Below are 21,621 nucleotides of genomic sequence, written 5' to 3' on the forward strand. Positions count from 1 at the left end.
CATTGATAAAAAAAAACAGACCATGGGCACAGTAAAAATAGTCCAAAGATGTTAAAGGACTATAAGTTCAAAAGAAATCACCACAGTTTCCACAAGTCCCGAGGGTCCCGACAGACTCGCCATCCCACGCTGGCGGCAGAAGGGAATACCCCCACTATGGACTTCCACGATGCCGCCCGACTCAGCCTCGCAGATGCAGCACACAACGAAAACTCCGTTGAACCCAGCCTCGCAGACGCAGCACACACTGAAAGCGACCTGACCGCAGCAGACTTCGAGTCCGTCGAACCTCCGAGCTGACGACCATCCCCTCCGGCACAGCTTCTCCGAGCACCATCCTCTGCCGAGTGTATTAAGATGGCCCCGCCAACGGCCATCGGCAACACGACCCCGAGGACTGGGGGTCTGTTCCTCCCAGCAGAGTCCCGGACCGCACAGCATCAGCAACGAAGAAGGTCTTCCCGGAGATTTCCCTATGTTCCTCCGTGCTCCCACGTCCGTTTTCAAACGATTATGATTGCGCATGGCACCCCACTTCACAAATAACAGATAATCAGCTCCAGAGTGGCCGCTGCAAGCTGCGTCATGCCGCCATCTTGGAAATCACTGCCGCTGCCTGCAAGGAGTTTTGCATGTTCTCCCCGTGGCTACGTGCATTTCCTCCAGGTTCTTCAGTTTCCTCCCACAGTCCAAAGGTGTACCAGTTAGTTGGTTAATTGGCTATTGTAAGTTGTCCTGTGATTAGGCTAGTATTAAATTGGTGGGTTGCTGGTTGGTGCTTTGTTGGGCCTGAAGAGCCTAATCCACACTGATAAATAAATACCAAGACAGAAGGCAAGCACCATCTGGTCTAAGATCAAATAACCTGCTGAAATCAATCAATGCCAGGCAGAATTTATGCCTGGGAATTTAAAATGGCACATGCTAGAAAACTGAAATAAAAGTGAATTGAAAATACTCAGCAGTCAGGCTGCATCTATGGGTGAGAGAATATGTTAATGTTTCAGGCCACCAGATCAGAATTTATACTTCATGTTTCTTTCCTAGTTAATCAGCTAAATTTACAAATTTTAAATCGTGCCCCAAATTCATCAAGATCATTTAGATTGACAGTTTCCACAAGCTAAGCAGTGAACTGGTGATGGTCCACAATAAAGAAACAAAACTAGTGCTAGCTCAACGACATACAGCGATAACCTGTAGTCAAGGTCTGCCTTATCACCATCACAGAATGAATGCTATCTTTCTCATTATTTGAACAAATACATAAGAAAAACAGCAAAACAGTGAGAATTCTTGCAATTCTAGAGCACCATCTGCACATGCACATTATATTTTGCAACTATTTTTATAGACTGTACAGCTGCAGCTGTTATTCCAATTAGAAAAAAAAAAGGCCATTTCATCCCTCATTACAGTCCGATGACAGTGCCTCACTGAAACTGTGAAACGCACCAGCTCTTTGTGGTATTACTAAGCTCTCCAATTTGTTTTCAGACAAGTCATTTGACTCGCATAGTTTTGGCTGAAAATTAGGTTGTACAGTCCTCTCGTTAGGACATGACATACAAATATCTACCGTAACCAGTGAGCCTGACAAAGTACATATACAACCCTGTAAATGCCTGCAATAAAATTAATCTCAAGGCGACTTGTACATACTCTGGTAATAAATTTACCATGAACTTTGAAATCTTCAGTTCATAAAAATATAAATAATCAATGCAACACTTAACTATTTACAATTTTTCATATATGATACAAGACTTCTCACTTAGTGATGCACCATCAATAACTCTCTCTGAGACGTGAAGTTGAGATATCGGCTTTTATTGACTGGAAGAAAGAACAAGCAGTAGTTGATACTACATCCTGGAGAATGAGGGCCAGGCTCAGGCCTCAGTCGCCTTTATACCGGGGTCTGTGGGAGGAGCCACAGGAGCAGTCAGCAGGGGTAACGTGTCCAGACAGGTATATGTAGTTCACCACACTTAGCATTGCCAGGCTGGACAAAGCTCCTTTTCATTTTGATTCTGTCTTCCATCCGCTTCCTTTTCAGTACTACTGAAGCCTTAAATGACAACTGCTTATTTCCCCTCCACAGATCGCCAGACCCACTGAGTTCCTCCATCATTTTGTGTGTGTTGCTTAATCGTTTTTCGACATTTCTTTGTCCAATCCTATCAACTGCCAGTTCTGTTCCTTTCTCACTAATAAACCCATCTCAATTTTCTTTAAATGCATCAACTTGTTATTTACGGTGGTCACGACTTTCATATAGTCATATTCAGAAAAGATCATTCTCAACTCTGCATTACATTTAAAAGCAAATATCTTGTATTAGCACTACTTTGCACACAAATAGAACACTTCTATATTGGCAGGTCAACCCTCAATCATTTTTCAAATCATATATTTAAATATTTCAAACAGGGACACAGGAGGTATATGAAACTTTACTTCTTTGCTTGTGCCTGGCAATGCTGTGCTGTGTCAGTGGCAAGCAATACAAGTCATGGGAGTATTGGCCGTTATTTTGAATGATAAAATAGACCATTAACTCAAATAGTATGAAGTGTACAATCTATTCACAAACATTTTGAAGCATGTTATAAAAATTCGGTGAATGAATACATTTGATGGATTATGTCAAGTGAACTTAACTGGTTTTAAATAATCAGCCAATATCGAGAACTTCACAAATTCAATACAGTGGATTCTGGCTAATTGGGCTATTGGTTAATTAGGGGAGCCGCTTATTTGGGACAACTCAAAGAACAAAAAAAAAATAAAAATAAAAAAAATCGAGAAAATAGCCAGAAATCCATTTGGTTATTTGGAACATGATGCCGCTTCTCTGGGACAGGAGACTGTTGCTAAACAGTTTATAACTAGCATCAGTAGCATGAATTTGTGTGGCTGTTAGACTACCATGTTTAAAGTGAACAGTTTTTTAAATAGCGCAATTTGCATGTGTTTGTGTTCAAAAGCAGTGATTTTTGTCACTGATAGCCAGAAATAAGCAGCAAGACATTTTAAAATTGTTTTGCTCACAGCAGTTTCAAGCATTCAGATTTGGAGATGCCAGAAACACCCAGGAGTGAAAATGAAACAATTTCACTACTTCAACAAGTTAGGAACTATAAATAACTTGAAGGTATTGACAATCTTGAATGTTACAATGAAAACTAAGATTTAGAGGATGCAATGGTCTAAAACATCATTTACAATCAATCAAAAGAACATGGCAGCATGTTGGTTGTCCATCACGTCCAATGTGAAATCTGTGCAGGAGAGTTTTTGAAGTAGAAAAGCTATTGCACTAGGACAGCTCCACTCTCTCAATCTTAGAAGGCTGACTCCAGTGGAACGAGTAGTTGTAACAAAGTGGAGTCTCCCTTGGTTACAGTGGATAACCATGACTTCTTCTATGCCTTATCAATTCTGAAAGTATTGCAGAACCACCTTCTTGACTGTTGGATCTCAATGTTGATAAGTTTTTTTTTATATGATATGATGGATAAGCAGGAATAGGGTACTAGGATGGCCAAAGGAGGAAGGATAAAGTGTAGATTAGGGTACGTGTGTGTGAATGGGTGAAGGGAGTTAGAATGCAAGTCTATCACTTGATCCGCACTCCGGAGCAGAAGGTGGCGGTAATGCACCATTAAGCTGGGTGCCAACTGCCGTAAAACAAGAAGGAGAAGAGAAGTTAACATTGCCAACCAACTCAATGGTAATAGCTAATAAACAAAGTAAAAATACTGTTTTATCAAACATTGTGGAAATACTACATTAAGTGTTGTGTGTGAGTTATATGTACTGTGTTGTGCACCTTGGCTTGGAGGAATGATGTTTCATTTGGTAGTATACATGCATGCAGCTGAATGATAAACTTCAACTAGAAAGGTTCCTTGATTCTCAAAAGAACAATCAGGTACAGCCATATATATTCAGTGACTGAACAACTGCAGACCCCTTTGGTAGAGAAATTATCCAATGATTCCTAAATCCTTTAAAGAAATTGCTCGAGTCGGGTATTAAGTGGTCAGCCTTTTATTTATTTATTTAGAGATTCAACATGGTAACAGGCTGTTCTGGCCTAACAAGCCTGCATCACCCAATTACACCCATGTGATCAATTAAGCTACTTATTGCACATCTTTGGACAATGGGAGAAAACCAGAGCACCTAGAGGAAACCCATGCAGCCATGGGGAGAACATACAAACTCCTTCCAGACAGCGGCAGGAATTGAACCCAGTTGTTGGCCCTGTAAGTTAATGCACTAATAGCTTTACTATAGTGCTGCGCTCAATACTTACGTTGGGCAAAATATCCCAATGATTCTTGGCTCTGTGGTTCAAGGAAACAGCCCTTTGTCATCCATTAAACTCTTACAAAATTTTGGGTGACCTAATGAAATCAGCACTAATGATAAAAAGCTAATCTCACCCCCCCTCCACTTTCCAGAGTCAGAATCAGATTTATTATCACTGACATATGTTGTGAAATTTATTGTTCAACCTCTCGTTATAGCACATGCCCTCTAATCCAGGCAACGTCCTGGTAAACCTCTTCAGCACCTTCTCCAAAGCTTCAACATTCTTCAAGTCAAGTCACTTTTTATTGTCATTTCAACCATAACTGCTGGTACAGTACACAGTAAAAATGAGACGACGTTTTTCAGGACCATGGTATCACATGAAACAATACAAAAACTACATTGAACTACGTAAAACACAAAAAAAGACACTAGACTACAGACCAACCCAGGACTGCACAAAGTGCACAAAACAGTGCAGGCATTGCGATAAATAATAAACAAGACAATAGGCACAGTAGAGGGCAGTGAGTTGCTGTCAGTCCAGGCTCTGGGTATTGAGGAGTCTGATGGCTTGGGCGAAGAAACTGTTACATAGTCTGGTCGTGAGAGCCCGAATGCTTCGGTGCCTTTTCCCAGATGACAAGAGGGAGAAGAGTTTGTATGAGGGGTGTGTGGGGTCCTTCATAGTGCTGTTTGCTTTGCGGATGCAGTGTGTAGTGTAAATGTCTGTAGTGGCAGGAAGAGAGACCTCAATAATCTTCTCAGCTGACCTCACTATCCGCTGCAGGGTCTTGCGATCTGAGATGGTGCAATTTCTGAACCAGGCAGTGATACAGCTGCTCAGGATGCTCTCAATACAACCCCTGTAGAATGTGAGGAGGATTAGGGGGGTGGGAGATGGACTTTCCTCAGCCTTCGCAGAAAGTAGAGACGCTGCTGGGCTTTCTTTGCTATGGAGCTGGTGTTGAGGGACCAGGTGAGATTCTCCGCCAGGTGAACACAAGGACGATGGTGGCGGCCTTGAAGCACATTGGAATGATGGCGCTGCTCAGGGAGATGTTAAAGATGTCAGTGAGAACATCTGCTAGCCAGTCTGCACATCCTCTAAGCACTCTGCCAGGAACATTGTCTGGTCCAGCAGCCTTCCGTGGATTGACCCTGCACAGGGTTCTCCTCACATCGGCCACAGTGAGACACAGCACCTGGTCATTTGGAGGAGGGCTGGACTTCCCTGCCGCCACGTCATTTTCCGCCTCAAAACGAGCGTAGAAGTTGTTCAGCGTATCTGGGAGGGAGGCATCACCCGTACAGTCAGGTGATGTTGTCCTGGTGTCCTTCCACATGCACCACGTGTCACCACCGTCCTGGAAGTGGCTGTGACCTATTATAGTGTGACCAGAACTGTATGCAAAACTCTAGATGCAGCCTAACAAGACATTCATAAAGCTGCAACATAACTTCCTGACTTTTGAACTCAATGCCTCAACTAATAAAGACAAATATGCCATATACCTTCTTAACCACCTATCAACCTGTGTAGACACTTTCAGGCAGCTATGGAATCTTGATGAAGTCAGTGACGATTGTGGCATATTCATTCAGATCCAAAGATGAATCCCTGAATATGATCCAGTCCACTGATTCAAAGCAGTCCTGTAAGCTCCTTCTCCTAACAGCAGGATTCCAATTACTATTTCAAAGAGAAGGCATAGCTGTCAAAGCACTCCACCCTCACCACTTCTCATTGTCATCTAGGTAAGAGTAAATAGTGCATTACCAATACTCTTCCCCCAACACCTCCCCAACAAGTTGAGGTATTTCTTAGGTGTAGAAGACATTACAGATGCTGGGAATCTTGAACAACACACAAAGAACTCAGCAAGTCAGGCAACATATATGAAGGAGAATAAACAGTTGATGATTCAGACCAGAAAGGAAGGAGGAAGAAGCCAGAATAAAATGGTGAGAAACTGGAAGAGTACAAGCTGGCAGATGAAAAGTGAAACCAGGTGATAGGGAAAGTGAGTTGGTTGGGGAGAGGGGATGAAATGAGCTGCTGGAGTGGATGGTGGAAAGGGTGAAAGGCTGAAGAAGGAATTGGAGAGTAGTGGATCATGAGAGAAAGGGAAGGTGGAAGAGCACCAGAGGGAGGTGATGGGCAGGAGAAGGCGCGATGAGTAGAAAAGCAGAACATGACTGCATCTGTTCCTGTTCCAGCTATTCTGAAGCATTCATCACTAAGCTTTTTCTCAGGCAAATCATGTTACAGTTAGAAGCACAATATCAAACAAGAGAAAATCTGCAGATTTTGAAAATCAAACACACAAAATGCTGGAAGCCAGAAGGCCAGGCAGCACCTATTGAAAAAAGTACAATCGATGTTTCAGGCCTGAAACGTCAGCTATACTCTTGTAATTGCTATCAATAAAAGATGAAAACCACTATCAATAAAAGATAAATTTTCTGGTTACAAACATACTGCTATTTATGGGTGAAATTTGCACTAGTATATTGACTAACATGAAAGTACTTTTTAGGCTGTAAAGCACATTAGGAATACCTGAGGTTGTGAAGAGTTCTATATAAAACATGCTAATTTGTTTTCAAATATGGCCATAATTACCAAATGCAAATGATTAACTTCAACATGAGGCAGCACCCTTGCATAGGGTGTAAGATATGGGAACTTGAATAAACTTTTGTGTATCAATCTCCTGCCAAGTTTTCTAGATAGACTAAATCTTGATTACATTCCCCCATCAACAGCTGCTACAAAACTGCATACAATACGAATTGTAACTAATAGTTCAACTGGACAATTGAAAGTAGAAATACTACTTGTAGACATTGAATCTGGCTGCGCAGTTGTAAAACCTGCAGTACTTTGAGGGCTGAAGAGTGAATGTGTCCTGTGTGGATGTGTTCAGGATGTTGAAAGCTGTTCTTGTTTTAACATTAAATGACCTTTCAAAATCAGAACACCGATTTGAGACAGATGTACAGTTGTACATACCTCCTGTATTGAACTTGACAGCTGAAAGTTGTATGATAAACCTGATAGAGCCAAAGAAAGGAAGGTTTGAATAAATTATTTCTGCACATCCTTGCCACTCTAGTCATTTGTTATGGAGAGTTAATCCTTTCTGAACCTTTGGAGGTATAGAGGAATGTCATGAATTCTTCAGTTGAATATTACCTCCGGCATTTGTTAATCAATTATAGTTATAAATTTTTATCTGTTGTAAAGTTATGATTCTATCTTAATCTTTCAGTACTTCAAGAATTCCTAAAATGCTATTCAACCAATTACATGGAGATGGAAACACGCTTGTAAAGTGTGACTGCCAGTTTAGACATATGCTCCCATTAACACCAATGCTCTAATGGTCAAGTGATGTTTTAATGGTGGGGATTATTGGCCTAGGATGTGAGGAGACTTTCTGCTGCAGGATAATGGAATCTTTAATTGCCACCTGGAATGGGGGGGGGGGATGTTTCCTGGTTAACATTCCTCCTGAAAACTGGCATCTCCAATCTCTAACAATGGTGCAGTTCCCTCTACAGCAGTTTGATGTCATCATTCACTGCATAACTACTCAGACTTGATCAACAGTGAAAATATATTTTCATGCAATCTTATTTAACCTTGTTTTTGGGAAATGCGAAAGCAGAAATATATTACACCTGAATTAAATGCAAACAGCAAGAATCACAATAGAAATTGTCCACACAATTTGAAACAAAAGGACTGAATATATAATTGTGAATTAAATGTATCCCCAGTGGCACTAAATAAGATGATGAAATAACTTTGAAGTCATTTCATTAATTTAATGAATTCCAATAGTGTCATTAACAGTGAAAGATCAAAATATGTATTGTTATAATTGTTAAAATATGACTTTTACAGTGCCATATCTCTGAAAGGATTTGTCAACAGGCCTCCACCTGTATTAAGCTTGAGAACTAACATACATTGAGTTACTGAATTAGACTTTTGCCTAACCCCTCCCCTCTACCCCTAACCCAGTTTACATTTCTGTTTGCATGAGACTCTTCCCTTATTTCTCCTACCCACGTCATCAGGGCTTTCATTTTCTCCAGTCATCCTGTCCCTCTGCTGTCCCTAGAAGGGCCAATGGAGCCCAGCATCTCTGAAGGTGCCTTTTCCCATTATACCTGTCCTCCTGTAACTTTGTTCTGTTCTTCTAAATCTCCCCAGTCGAAGGACTATAAATTGTCACCCTTGAAGACAAATGATTAAACCAAGGATCATGGATACGAAGAAATGATTTATTCAAACCTTCCGTTACTTTGCTCCCTTTGGCTCCCTTTACTGCCATTTACGGCATCCCAAGATCAACACTGGTCCATCAACACTTTCAATATTGAGTAAGAATCCAGTGGTGTTAAATTCCTTAAGCCTTTGACTATCTAAAAAAAATGCAGGCATAAAATGAGAATGAGGAAGTGCCTGTCATTTATAAAGAGATGAAGAGATAGATGGAAAAAGTGGAAGGATGGTGAGTAAAGACTGAGTGAATTGCTATTGGTGTGAAAAGCATAGGAAATCATGCAGTAAAGTTCTCTTTGGTATTTAAGTTATAAACCAACGCATCTGATTTCTTATGATGCAAGAGGGCTTTTTTTTTGCCAAAGGTAGCTTGTTGCTTTGAATTTGAGCAAAATGAAGCCATAAGAGAATGATTCTCTATGCAAGAATCATAAGGCAACATTGAAAATGAAGAATGCGTTTCACTATTAGCACAGATGTCAATATGTTCCTCAGCCAGGAAATGTGTGACTTATGTGGCTGTTAAGTTTTGATCAGTGGTATTGTGAAGCCACCTGCAAATCAGGATATAGAGCCCAACATTTGTTCTCTTAAAAATGAGGAGGCAAATGATTTAATTCCTGAGCTTTTCCTGTCTACCCATAAAATTATTTGTTGTAGCTGGTGGAAATCATACTTGTTTACAGGATATTTACTGTATTGCAGGAAGGAAATTGAATTTTATAAAATTGTCCATTGTTTTGGGGACAGTAACTTTTTTTAAATTTGGGGCTATTTAGAAAGGATGGATTGAACTGGAACTATGTAATGCACAGGGCTCTGAGCTATTGTGCATGTAGCCCGAGGTCCTGACATAATGATTCTGAGTCCTTCAGCTCTGCTTTGCTGTTTCTTCCTTCATTTAGAATGGCGTTTTCACCTATTTAATTTAGGGAAAACTATATAGGCTTATTTTAAAAATGAGTGGAATTCAGTACACCCAGTGAAATGTTTTAAATTTGACAAAATACCATAGTTGAATCAATCAGCTAATAAGTTTATTGAAGAAACATTGAAAATGGGTTCATTTGGAAGTCAAACTTAACTTAGGTAGGCTTAAATGTTAATTAAGACAAATAAAGAATGTGATTGAGAAGGAAAATAAATCCGCCATGATGAACTGGCAGAGCAGACTTGTTGGGCTGAATGGATTAATTCAAACCCTATGTCTTACGGTCTTATTTATTTGGAGTAATGGATTTCATACAGCAAGAATGTCTCAAGCTAACAACCAGTATCTTTTTTCTATGTGGCCTGTAAGACATCTTTGAGGGCTGGCTTACATTTATATTGGTGGTTGGCAGAGCCAGGTTATTTTTTCACCGGGGGAAGGAATGTGGTTTAAATAATATGAATATCAGAAAAGATGAATAGTCAATCATGAATCTTAATATTGACAATTAATCAATCTATGACCACTGTTTATTGCTGGATAGTTCCTACTTTATCGTTTTAACTTTGTAAGGATTAAAATCTAAAAGGATAATGTACTTTCAAGCAACACATACAAAATATATCTCTTTTGAATTACTCTCACTGCAATCTACAGCCTTTAAGCAATGTACTTTTAGACTTAATGGCCTACTGATTTCATGATCTTATGATGGACTTGGTGGGATTCAATTCTCAAAGGTGCCGTATTTGCTTGTTTAAGCAGACGAAGCAAAGTGGGGTGGGGAGGAAAGACTCCAAGCCACACGAAAATGAGAGATGAGACCCCCTCTATCCAGCATCTTGTTAGCAAAGGTGCAGTCCATGAAGACCAACATTGAGGACTGAGGGCAAGATTACTGTGTTGGAGGGAAATGAAAGAGACACAGAAACACCTTTGAAATATCTTTCCTTTTTCTTGAACTGTGTCTTCTCTTCTGTGAAGGCATCTCATCCACTTGCCTATTTAACACCAAGGGCCAGTCATATTTTCTAGCTTTCTTTCCCTGGAGCTCTGCTGTTTAAAGGGCTATCACACAGTGAACATTCTTTGCAAGCTGCTCTACAGCACTCTGCAGGTTTACAGCATACATTTAATTCTAGGCTTGCTTTAGACCTCAAGCAACAGCATCACATTAGTAAATTGATCAATTCAGTAAATTAAGTTATTATTGCCACATGTACATGTAAAAAAAAACAACTTGCAAACTGTTTGTACCGACAATACATTGAGATAGTTCAAGGTTAAACTATTTTATTTATTTATTTATTGAGGTGTCCAGCACAATTTATTGAGGTGACCCTTCCAGCCCAATAAGCCAAACTACCCAGCAAAACACCTATTTAGCCCTAGCCTAATCACAGGACAATTCACAATGATTAATTAACTTACTACCAGCAGTTCTTTGGGATGTGGGAGGAAATAAGAGTACCCAGAGGAAATCCACACATTAACAGGGAGGATGTCCAAACTCCTTACAGACAGCATCGGAAATGAAATCCAAACTCCAGTGCCTCGAGATGTGATAGTGTTGCGCTAACTGCTATGCTACTGTGGCACCTCAACAACAGAATGCAAGATAAGTGTTACAGAGAAATTGCAGTGCAGGTAGTCAATAGTGTGCAAGGTCATAGTGAGATATATTGAGATCAAGACTCCCAACTTATCATACTAGGGAAACATTTTTATTACAGCAGGAGAGAAGTGGTCCTTGAACCTGGTAGTAAGTGCTTTCAGGCTTTTGTATCCTTTGTACAAAAGGGCAGAAGAAAGAATGTGGGTAGGTGGGACCTTTGATTATGCAGGCTGCTTTGCTTTATAAACATAATGTACTGAACTATATCCATGACTCTCTGCATTTACCAAGCTGTGATGCATCAGGATAGGATGATTTTTGTGGATCATTGAGTAAAAATTGTTGAAGTTTCAAAGGAACATGCCAAATTTTGTTCAGCCTCCTGAGAAGCAGGGGTGCTGATGAACTTTCTTGGCAGTGGCATCAGTCTGGTTGTACTAAACAAGCTAATGGGAAGTGTTCAATCCTGTGAACTTAAAATGCTCAACTTCAGCGAAGCTGATACAAACAGGAGCATGTGCACCACCCTCTTTACTGAAGTCAATAACCAGCTCTTTTGTTTTGCTGGCATTGAGGAAAAGATTGTTATCATGACACATGTACCTTGGCTCGCTATCTCCTTCCTGTACTCTGAATTAGATGCGGCTCACAAAGGTATCATCTGCAAACTTGTAGATCGAGCAGTTAAGAGTGTATAGGGAGTCGAGTAGGAGCTGAGGAAACAGCCTTGTGGGACCTCATTGTGATAGAATTGTTACTGCCTATCCTTACTGATTATGGTCAGTTGATCGAGAGACCAAAGATCCAGTTGCAAAGGGAGGTTTACATCCTCGGTCTAGGAGCTTGGGGAGGAGTTTGCTTGGAATTGTAGAATTGAGAGCAGAGTTGTAGTTAATAAACAACAATCTATTTTATTGCCCAGATGCTCCAGAGACAAGAGTAAGATCAGTGAAATGGTGTCAGTGCAAGACCTACAGGTGAACTGCGGTAGGTCAAGGTTGTCTGGGAGGCTGGAATTAATGTGTACCATTACCAGCTTCCCAAAACATTTCTTCATGACCAATGTCAGAGCCATCAGGCAGTGATATTATGGCACGTTAAGTTATTTTCAATATATCACTCTGTTGCTGGAAGACACAGACACCACAGGATCAGTAAGAAGAGACATAGAAGAGCTCATCACTAAATGCTATCCAAACAGAGTGTTTTGGGATCCATAACCACATCTAAATTTCCATCTACACAGATCAATAAACAATCACTCAAACCTGATCTCAAATAGATCAAGGCTGCAGGATTGGACGGCATCCCAGGGCAGGTACACAGAATATGAATGGCATAACAGCATTTTTAATCTCTCATTCTTAATCTCTCCCAGTGTAGAGTGCCCTCCTGCTTCAAAATATTCACCATTGTCCCTGTACCTAAAAAGACCAAGATAACATGTCTGAACAACTGGCATCCTGTTACCTTAATAATAAGCAAATGCTTTGAGAGGCCGGTCAAGGACCACATCTGCAGCTTGCTATCACCCACACTGGACCCCCTACAATTTGCCTACTGACAGAACCAATCGACAGATGTCGCAATAGCCACAGCTGTACACACCCGGAGGAGAGGATTGCTTATGTGAGAATGGTGTACTTGGACTACAGTTCAGCATTCAACAACATAATTCCCTCCAGGCTTGACAAGATGCTCAAAGACCTCAGTGTTCACCTTGCCTTATGCAGCTGGATCCTGGACTTCCTGTCAGATCACCAGCAGGTGGTAAGAGTGGGCTCCCTCACCTCTGGCCTTCAACATAGCAGCCCCTCAGGGCTGTGTCCTAAGCAATCTCCTTTACTCACTGTGCACCCAGGACTGTGTCACCACCCACAGCTCCAATCTGCTAATTATATGCAGATGATACTATATTGATTAGCCTTATCTTAAATAATAACAAGGCAGCCTACACAGTGGTGTCAAGAAAACAACCTCTCCCTCAATGCCACAAAAACAAAGGAGCTGATTGTGGACTTCAGGAGGAATGGAGACAGGCTAGCCCCCATTGACGTCAATGGATCTGGGGTTGAGAGGGCGAACAGCATTAAGTTCCTTGGCATAAACATCACTGAGGATTTCACGTGGTCTGTACATACCAGTTGTGCGGTGAAAAAGGCACAACAGCACCTCTTTCACCTCAGACAGTTGAAGTTTGGTATGGGCCCCCAAATCCTAAGAATTTTCTGTAGGGGCACAATTGAGAGTATCCTGCTTGGCTGCATCACTGCCTGGTATGGGAACTGTACTTCCCTCAAGCGCAGGACAGCAGGAGAGTGGTGTGAACAGCCCAGCACATCTCTGGATGTGAACTTCTCACTATTCAGGACATTTACAGCGACAAGTGCATAAAAAGGGCCCAAAGGATCACTGGGGACCTGAGTCACCCCAACTACCAACTATTCCAGCTGCTACCATCCAGGAAACTGTACTGCAGCATTAAAGCCAGGACCAACAGGCTCCAGGACAGCTTCTTCCACCAGGCCATGAGACTGATTAAATGACTCTGACACAATTGTATTTCTAAGCTCTGTTCTGTTGTATATCTTATAGTACATACTATTTATTACAGATTACTATAATCTGCACATTGGCACATTCAGACGGAAACAATGTAAATATTTTTACTCATGTATGTGACGGATGTAAGAAATAAAGTTAATTCAAATACAGGTTCATTAAGAAATCAACCAGTCATCCTTTCACTGTGAGAGGATGAGTACAAGAAGGTAGCGATGATGTATTTTCAAGGGGGAGTACAGTGAAGGTTCAACAGATTGATGTCTGGGACTAGAGGGTGATATTTGACTTAAGAGGAAAGATTTAGCAGAATGGGTCAACTCCCCGAGTTTACAAGGATGAGAAGATAACTAAGAAGCACAGAATTCGTACTGAACTAACTACACAAATGGATGATATCAATTCCTAGGTTAGGGTATCTGCAGACAAAGGTCACAGTCTTCAAAGAGGTTGGTCATTCACAACTGGGACAGGAAGAAATTTCTACAACCAGAGTACAGTGAATCATTTTAATTCTCCACCTGAGAGAACTATGAAGGTTCATTTGCTGAATATATTCAAAACTGAGTTCAATAGGTTTCTGGGTATTCAAGGGATTCAAGAGATATGGAGCTTGTGCAGGAAAATGGTCATGAAGTGTCAGCCACGTAGGCATGGGGCCAATTTCTTATGGCCTCCCCCACCCCCCACCCTACTATATGCTCTAACTTCAGTTTAAGATGGTCAACCTAGCTTTCAGAGACTGCACTACTCCAAAAGATGGATATACATAATGAGGTAGCTAGCTTCTCACTCCTAAAAGCTCCAGAAAATGCACTTGAACAGCACTACAATGTAAGTAAAGCACTACTGGGAGCTTAGCAGAGACCACAACAAGGGTCTTTAAAAAAAAGGAGATTCACTGCCTACATCACTCCAGTCCCCACCAGCCAGACATTCATACTGCATAATCATCTGATGATTTCTATGCACTGCAAAACAGCAGGATTAATCAATGAGGTCATAAGGGCATTTACTAATCCCATCTCGATGTAAAAGCATGCTCAAGCATCACATGCAAATGGAAATCTTTCAGTTGAGGCAAAAAATACACATTAGTCCTGTGGCATCATTGGAAGGCAGTGTAAAATCCCTCAAAGATTGCCACTTTCTATTCACTAACTTTTGCAATAGAAAGCTTACACTTTGTTTTATAATGGCACAATAATCTATTGCCAAAGAAGATAACATATTTCTGTAAAGATGTGCTTAAAAGGAGATATACAAATGAGTACCACTGTGTGATAGATATTTCACAAATGAAAAGATATGAAGAATGCAATGCCCTTATGCTGTCTGACACCCTGTAGTGCAAGACAGTAAAGGGGATTGTCCAATTTTTAAAGCCAACTAAAATGTATGGGGAGTAACTGTACTTACAGAAACATTGCCTCATTCCATGGCAGAGTTATAGATTTTATTAAAACTGGCTTTAGAGTAAGAAAATATTACAGTCCTTTTCACATCCTCAGCTTCTGTACAGCAAAACCCTCTGGATTATGTGAGCACAAGAGTGCAAAGTGTGTTTGAGCAAATCCTGTACTCAGTGGCTGAGCTACTAAGAAGAGGAAGCTATATTCATAGAACAGTGAGCAAAGATAATGGGTTTGGCAGGAAAGAATGCAAGTGGAAAATGGATTATTGTAATATTGAAAAGTTAGTATCAATATTTTTGAGCAAGTAGCAAATATGTGGGAGAAAAACTACTTAGCTGATTTTACAACAGCATTGTGAAATTAGCCAAACCCAAAGGCTATAAATATTATTAAGAGGTGTTAAGTTTGCCAAGCACTTGTCTGCATCTACAGTAGATTATGGTTAATTGAGACGCATTGGTACCAGTACATTTTGGCTCAATTAAGCGGCTGAACCTATTAGCCACGGTTTCATAGAAATAGTTAAGAGGATATAAAAAGGACAAACTGAGTAACAATGTATTTCAATGAAATACATAACAAATTATAACACTGCCAATATTACTACAGTACTATAAAATTGCGTATTAGTTCCTGTGTATTAAACTGTATTAGACAGAAATTCATCCAGTGTACACTTTTTTTGACTGTAAATGAACCTAGTGCGGATAATGGACTAGCTACACACAATGCAGTCAATAATTGCATCCTCCAAATCGTCGTTTGCACTGTAACATTCAAGATAATTGTCGATACCTTCAAATTCATTAAATTCTTCATAGTTCCCAACTTGTTAAAGTAGTGAAATTGTTTCATTTTCACTCCTGACTGTTTCTAGCATCTCCAAGTCTGAATGCTTTAAACCACAGCAAGCAAAACATTTTTGAATTATCTTACTGCTTATTACTTGACAACTATCAATGACAAAAATCATTGATTTTTAAACATAAACACATGCAACTGATACTATTTAAAAACTCTTCGCTCTAAATACGGTGTAGCATCTAATGGGTACACAAGTACACGTGACTGATACTAATTAGAAACTGGCAATAGTCACCTATCCCAATTAAGCAGCATTGTCTACCAAATAAACAAAGGAATTCCTGGCTATTTTCTCCATTAGTTACTGTTCTTTAAGAGTTGTCCCAAATAAGCTGCTGCCTGATTAATTGATGGCCCAATTAACTAGAAATACTGCATCTGAAATTGATCTGCCAATTTCTACAGTCCTAGTAACATGACTTAACACAGAGGTCTCCTGTGCAGATTTACTTAACTGTATCATTGAACAGTCACCTTACAAACAGAACATCCCGACTGTGGGTAATCTTCAATCTATACAGGTTCATCAGTGAAGAACCTGGAAGCACATTCTACTTTATTTCTTGATAGTACAGCAAGAACCAGTCCCCCACAGGAAAAAAAGATCAGGTTTTGTGGTCTAGCAGTGATACATGTGATACTCAACTCCCAAGGTTTCATCTGTGCAATAATGCATAACATCAATCTGTGAGCATGCTGAAGTTTTAAAAAGGGCACACTGCTATGTTGAGGAAATTGACAATGCTTTGAACAATTTGGAAATCTGGTTAACAGTAGCAGAGTACCACACAATACTGTTTTAGCACTCAGAAACACAACAGAGAAATTTTTAAAGCCAGAAGACACTACAGAGAACAATTTCAAATGACCTATTTTCAGACTGCTCCAATTTTAAATTGGTACTCAAGTATTTTCATTCTTTTTTATCTACACCAAGGGAAATGATAAATGTCAGATTGCAGATACAATGTCGGTTGCACCAAATTTATATATTATAGTGTAATTTTGAAGATCCTTTATGACATCTCACATTTACCATCCAGCTGTAATATCAGAGTGAAGTGTTCTGTCTTTCCAGAAATGCCATGTAATCATCACACAAACACATTGAAAATCAGGATGAAAATTCTCTGACTATTTAGAGGTAGGGTTTAGTTGTGGCGGGCATGTTAGGGACAATTCTAATTCAGAATTTGGATCGCTGAAGTCTGCTGCACCAAAGCAAGAGAAACAAAGTATCAGTCAAAAACTTATAACCATGTTCACTATTTGATCTGTTGTTATAGAGAAGTGAAGAAATACTATAGTTCATAAGTTATGATCAGCTTTAGAACATTTTAACAAATCACATTGACAAACTATTTAAAGAATTTTACATTTATATAGAATTGCAAAATCTCAGGTTGTCCCAAAACATGCTCTATAAAAAAAAAATCATTATTTTGAGATTGAATCAATGTGGTAGGCACAGTATCCAGTTTTATCGTGCCAAGACACTATTAGGCAAGTGAATGAATAAAGAACTAGGTAAGTTCACATAGCAAGGCTGCTCTGACAGATGAATTAACCATTCAGCTGCATTCCAATGTAAATAATGCAGGGTGCAAAGAAACAGCAAATAAGTTTTCATCCAGAATCCCGCTGATAAATTAGTAACAACAAAAAAAGTTACCTAATGTAGTGTGTGATTTAGAGCACCCCAACTTCAAAGGAACGATTAGATAGGCTTCATGAAAAGACATACAGGGTACTCACGATAGATCTTTCAATACCAAAATACAGACTGTAAGTTTATTGTACTTAACATTGCTCAAAGAAAACAGGACTATTACTATTGAACAATTAACAACACAAGATTAAAGTGCTTAACCTTAACATACTCAATAATTTAAAAAATAAATTGTTTATCTAAAACCATGGATTTTGTTCAATTCCCACTAGATGGAATTAATATTCAATCAACATGCATTTTCACAAGAATCAGCTAACTCAGTTTCTCCAAAAGCAGAGTGATTTTGTGTAAATGCAAAACAAAAATCAGGCATATCGCAGGTAGAGCAACAGAAGGAAGTGGGTTACAATTTGCCATAATAGTGTATGGTTAGATGAATTGGATTAGGGTGTAGCATTATTATTTTTGTATTTTCCTTGTAGTTTAACTTTCCTATGCCTGCTTACAATTTTTAATATAATCACCTGTATGTAAATGTTCAGTGAATTTCCAGTATTTATAGTTTAGCCGATTCTGTATTTTTCTAGAAGTTTCTCAGCAGCCTGAGTCATGCCACTGAACCCAATCATTTTATAGGTTGTTAGTCCTTATCACTAGAATACTTTATTATCTTTCTAGTCTGAGCTAGTTTTTAAGCATAAGATAACCAGGAATTCATTGTTCTTTTCCTTTCTTTGATCATTATTTTAACACTCAATAAATGGCTGTAACAACCAAATTGTTTTATGCCTCATTCTTGACTTCCGAAGCACCTCTGGATTACAATATCATCAGATCCAACAGCTAGAGTAACAAAACAGGATCCCTTGAGAATGTTGTTCAATAATCCATGCAGAATGTATACTTAAAATGCAATAAATATACATTAGTTTTTACTGAAGGGTCGAAATGTAGCTATGTACAATACAACCTGTGCAATGTATCAAAGATAAAAGGAAGAGACTGGGCAACACAGCAGTAAGAACGATTTAAAAAACTAGAATGACTTATCTGGTAAAGGAATAATCCCAAGTCTCAATAACCAAATCCTGTGCAGTTTCTGATCACCATGTTCAATGAGAAAAAACCCTACTCACTCAGTATTATGGTTAAACAGAAACTTTAACAAGAGTGGAAGCATTTTATCATGTAATCCAAGCACAGTTCTGCCACTGAAGTGCAACTGTGTATAAATGTGCTTGACTCCTTCAAGTCATGAACTAATTAATGGTTAAAGTAACAAACTAATTGCAGTAATTAAACACCAACAGTTTGGAATTATTCACCCAACCTAGTGCATTCAAGCAACAGTTTGCAGAGATCTAGATCAACAGGGCAGGTTATGTTCCACATGAATACCATGTGCATGAAGGGTAGATACAGAACATTAATTCATAAAACATGAATCTTACTTAAATTGTTCATATTTTAACATTACATTTCAGCATATAGGACGGAGATTGAAAATCTGGCTGAGTGATGCTACAACAACAACCTCTCATTGACTTCAGGAGGAAGAAACCAGAGGTGCATGAACCAATCCTCATCAGGAGATCAGAGGTGGAGAGGGTTAGCAACTTTAAAGTCCTTGATGTTAACATTTTAGATTATCTGTCATGGGCCCAGCATGTAAATGTCTTTAAGAAGAAAGCACCACTGTCTCTCTACTTCCTCAGTGGCTTTTGAAGACTTGTTAAGTTTATCCCATTGACCATCCTTTCTACGAATTTTCAAAATGTGCCTCTTGGCTCCAGCCGATTTTAATTGAGATGCAAGTAGTTTATTATTTTTATCTCCAAACATATAAAATTGGCTCTTTAACTTAAGTAGATAACCTTCAATTGGATGAGTTAATAATAGGTTATATTGTGATTGAAGTTCCACCCTTTTTTTTAAATAAGTCAATATTAGGGGAAGTCGCATAGATATTATCTAAATCTTTAATTTGTTTTGAAATTTTATCTAATTCTGCTTTAGTCTGTTTTTTTAAGTTTAGCTGAATAAGAAATAATCTGACCACGTAAAAATGTTTTGAATGTATCCCATATAATTAATTTGGTCATACCTCCTAAATCGTTAAAAAGAAAAAAATCTTTTATCTGGCTTTCAATAAAACTGATAAAATCTGAGTTTTGCAATAAAGTCTGAGACATGCGCCATGGTGGACGGGCAAAAATGACATCATCAAATTCAAAGGACAAACTCAAAAGGCGCATGATCAGATATAGCAAAAGCATCATATTCACAGTTTTTAACATTCGGCAAAAGGCGGGTATCAATTATAATATAATCAATCTTTGAATATTTTTTATAGATATGCGAAAAAGAAGAATATTCTCTGCTATCAGGGTGCAAATGCATTCATAATTCGATCAACCCAAAATCGGTCAAAAAGGAGTTAATAACTGACGCAGAACAATTTGGAAGTCGCTGATTAGTTGAGCTCTTGTCAATCATAGGATTTAAACAACAGTTAAAATCCCCACCCATTATCAACATATATTCATTTAAATCAGGCAATAAAGCAAATACTTTTTAAAAAAAAGGAGGATCATCTAAATTAGGACCATACAAATTGACCAAAACAACCTTTCTATTACAAATCACTCCTTTAACAATTAAAAATCTACCATTAGAATCTGATTCAAAATCCTCGAGTAAATATATTAGATTTAATAAAGATAGACATGTCTTTAGTTTGGTACCCTGGCTCAGGAATATGAAGAAATTAATAAGATTCTTCAAGATTTTTATATTGAACTTTATAAATCTCAATGTCCAGTAGTTTCTTCTAAAATGAATGCGCTTTTTTTTTTTTACAAAAGATTGCTTTTCCTAAAATTTCTGCTGAGGATCAAAAAACTCTTCATGCCCAAATTACTGAATCTGAAATTCATAAAGCTATTTTTTCAATGCAATCTGGTAAGGCCCTGGGACTTGATGGTTATCCTGTAGAATTTTATAAAAAATTTGGAAAATTGCTTTCTCCATATATGTTGGAGATGTTTAAAAGATTCTTTTGTGAAAAGTGATTTACCCTGTACTTTTTGAGGCTTCTATTTCTTTAATTCTCAAAAAGGATAAAGATCCTACTGATTGTGCCTCATACAGACCTGTTTCATTATTGAACGTTGATGTTCAGATTCTCTTAAAGATAATGACCAATCGGTTGGAGAATATTTTGGGTAAAATCATTTTTAAAGATCAAACAGGCTTTATAAAGGGTTGTTATTCTTTTTCAAATGTTCGGAGACTATTTAACATTATATATTCACCCTCTTCTAAAACTCTACAATGTGTTGTATCTTTGGACGCTGAAAAAGCATTTGATCGAGTCGAATGGAAATATTTATTTAATGTTTTTAGAACAATTTGGTTTTGGTATTAATTTTAATACTTGGATTAAAATGATATATAAAGCTCCTATTGCTACTGTTGTCACTAATAACTGTAGGTCTCCTTTTTTTCAGCTATCACGGGGGACAAGGCAAGGTTGTCCATTAAGTCCTTTGTTATTTAACTTAATATTAGAACCCCTCGCTATTGCTCTTCGTGAAGCCAAAAATATTCATGGGATTTTTGTGAGTGAGACCATGCACAAGATCACTCTTTATGCTGATGATCTATCGGTATACATATATAAGCCTGAAGAATCTATTCCTGCTTTGCTAAAATTATTTGACAAATTTGGAGACTTTTCAGGATATAAAATAAACTTTAATAAAAGTGAATTACTTCCTTTAAATGAATCTGTCTCTATATATGATAATATTAATATTCCTTTTAATGTTACGAATTCTTTTAGATATTTAGGTGTCATAATTACTAAAAATATAAGGATCTTCTAAAGCCAATTTTCCTCCTTTAGCGGACTCTATGAAGTACTCATTTAGTAGATGGAGC

At 38.6% G+C, this 21,621-nt stretch overlaps 1 protein-coding gene across 3 annotated transcripts in view; it reads right to left on the reverse strand.

Moving 5' to 3' along the window:
- sipa1l2 (signal induced proliferation associated 1 like 2) overlaps window positions 1-21,621 on the reverse strand; it is a 511,308-nt gene that overhangs the window by 461,809 nt on the left and 27,878 nt on the right. The gene's annotated exons all lie outside the window — the stretch shown is intronic.

The sequence above is a fragment of the Hemitrygon akajei genome, chromosome 9 (assembly GCF_048418815.1).
Source record: "Hemitrygon akajei chromosome 9, sHemAka1.3, whole genome shotgun sequence".
Classification (NCBI taxonomy): domain Eukaryota; kingdom Metazoa; phylum Chordata; class Chondrichthyes; order Myliobatiformes; family Dasyatidae; genus Hemitrygon; species Hemitrygon akajei.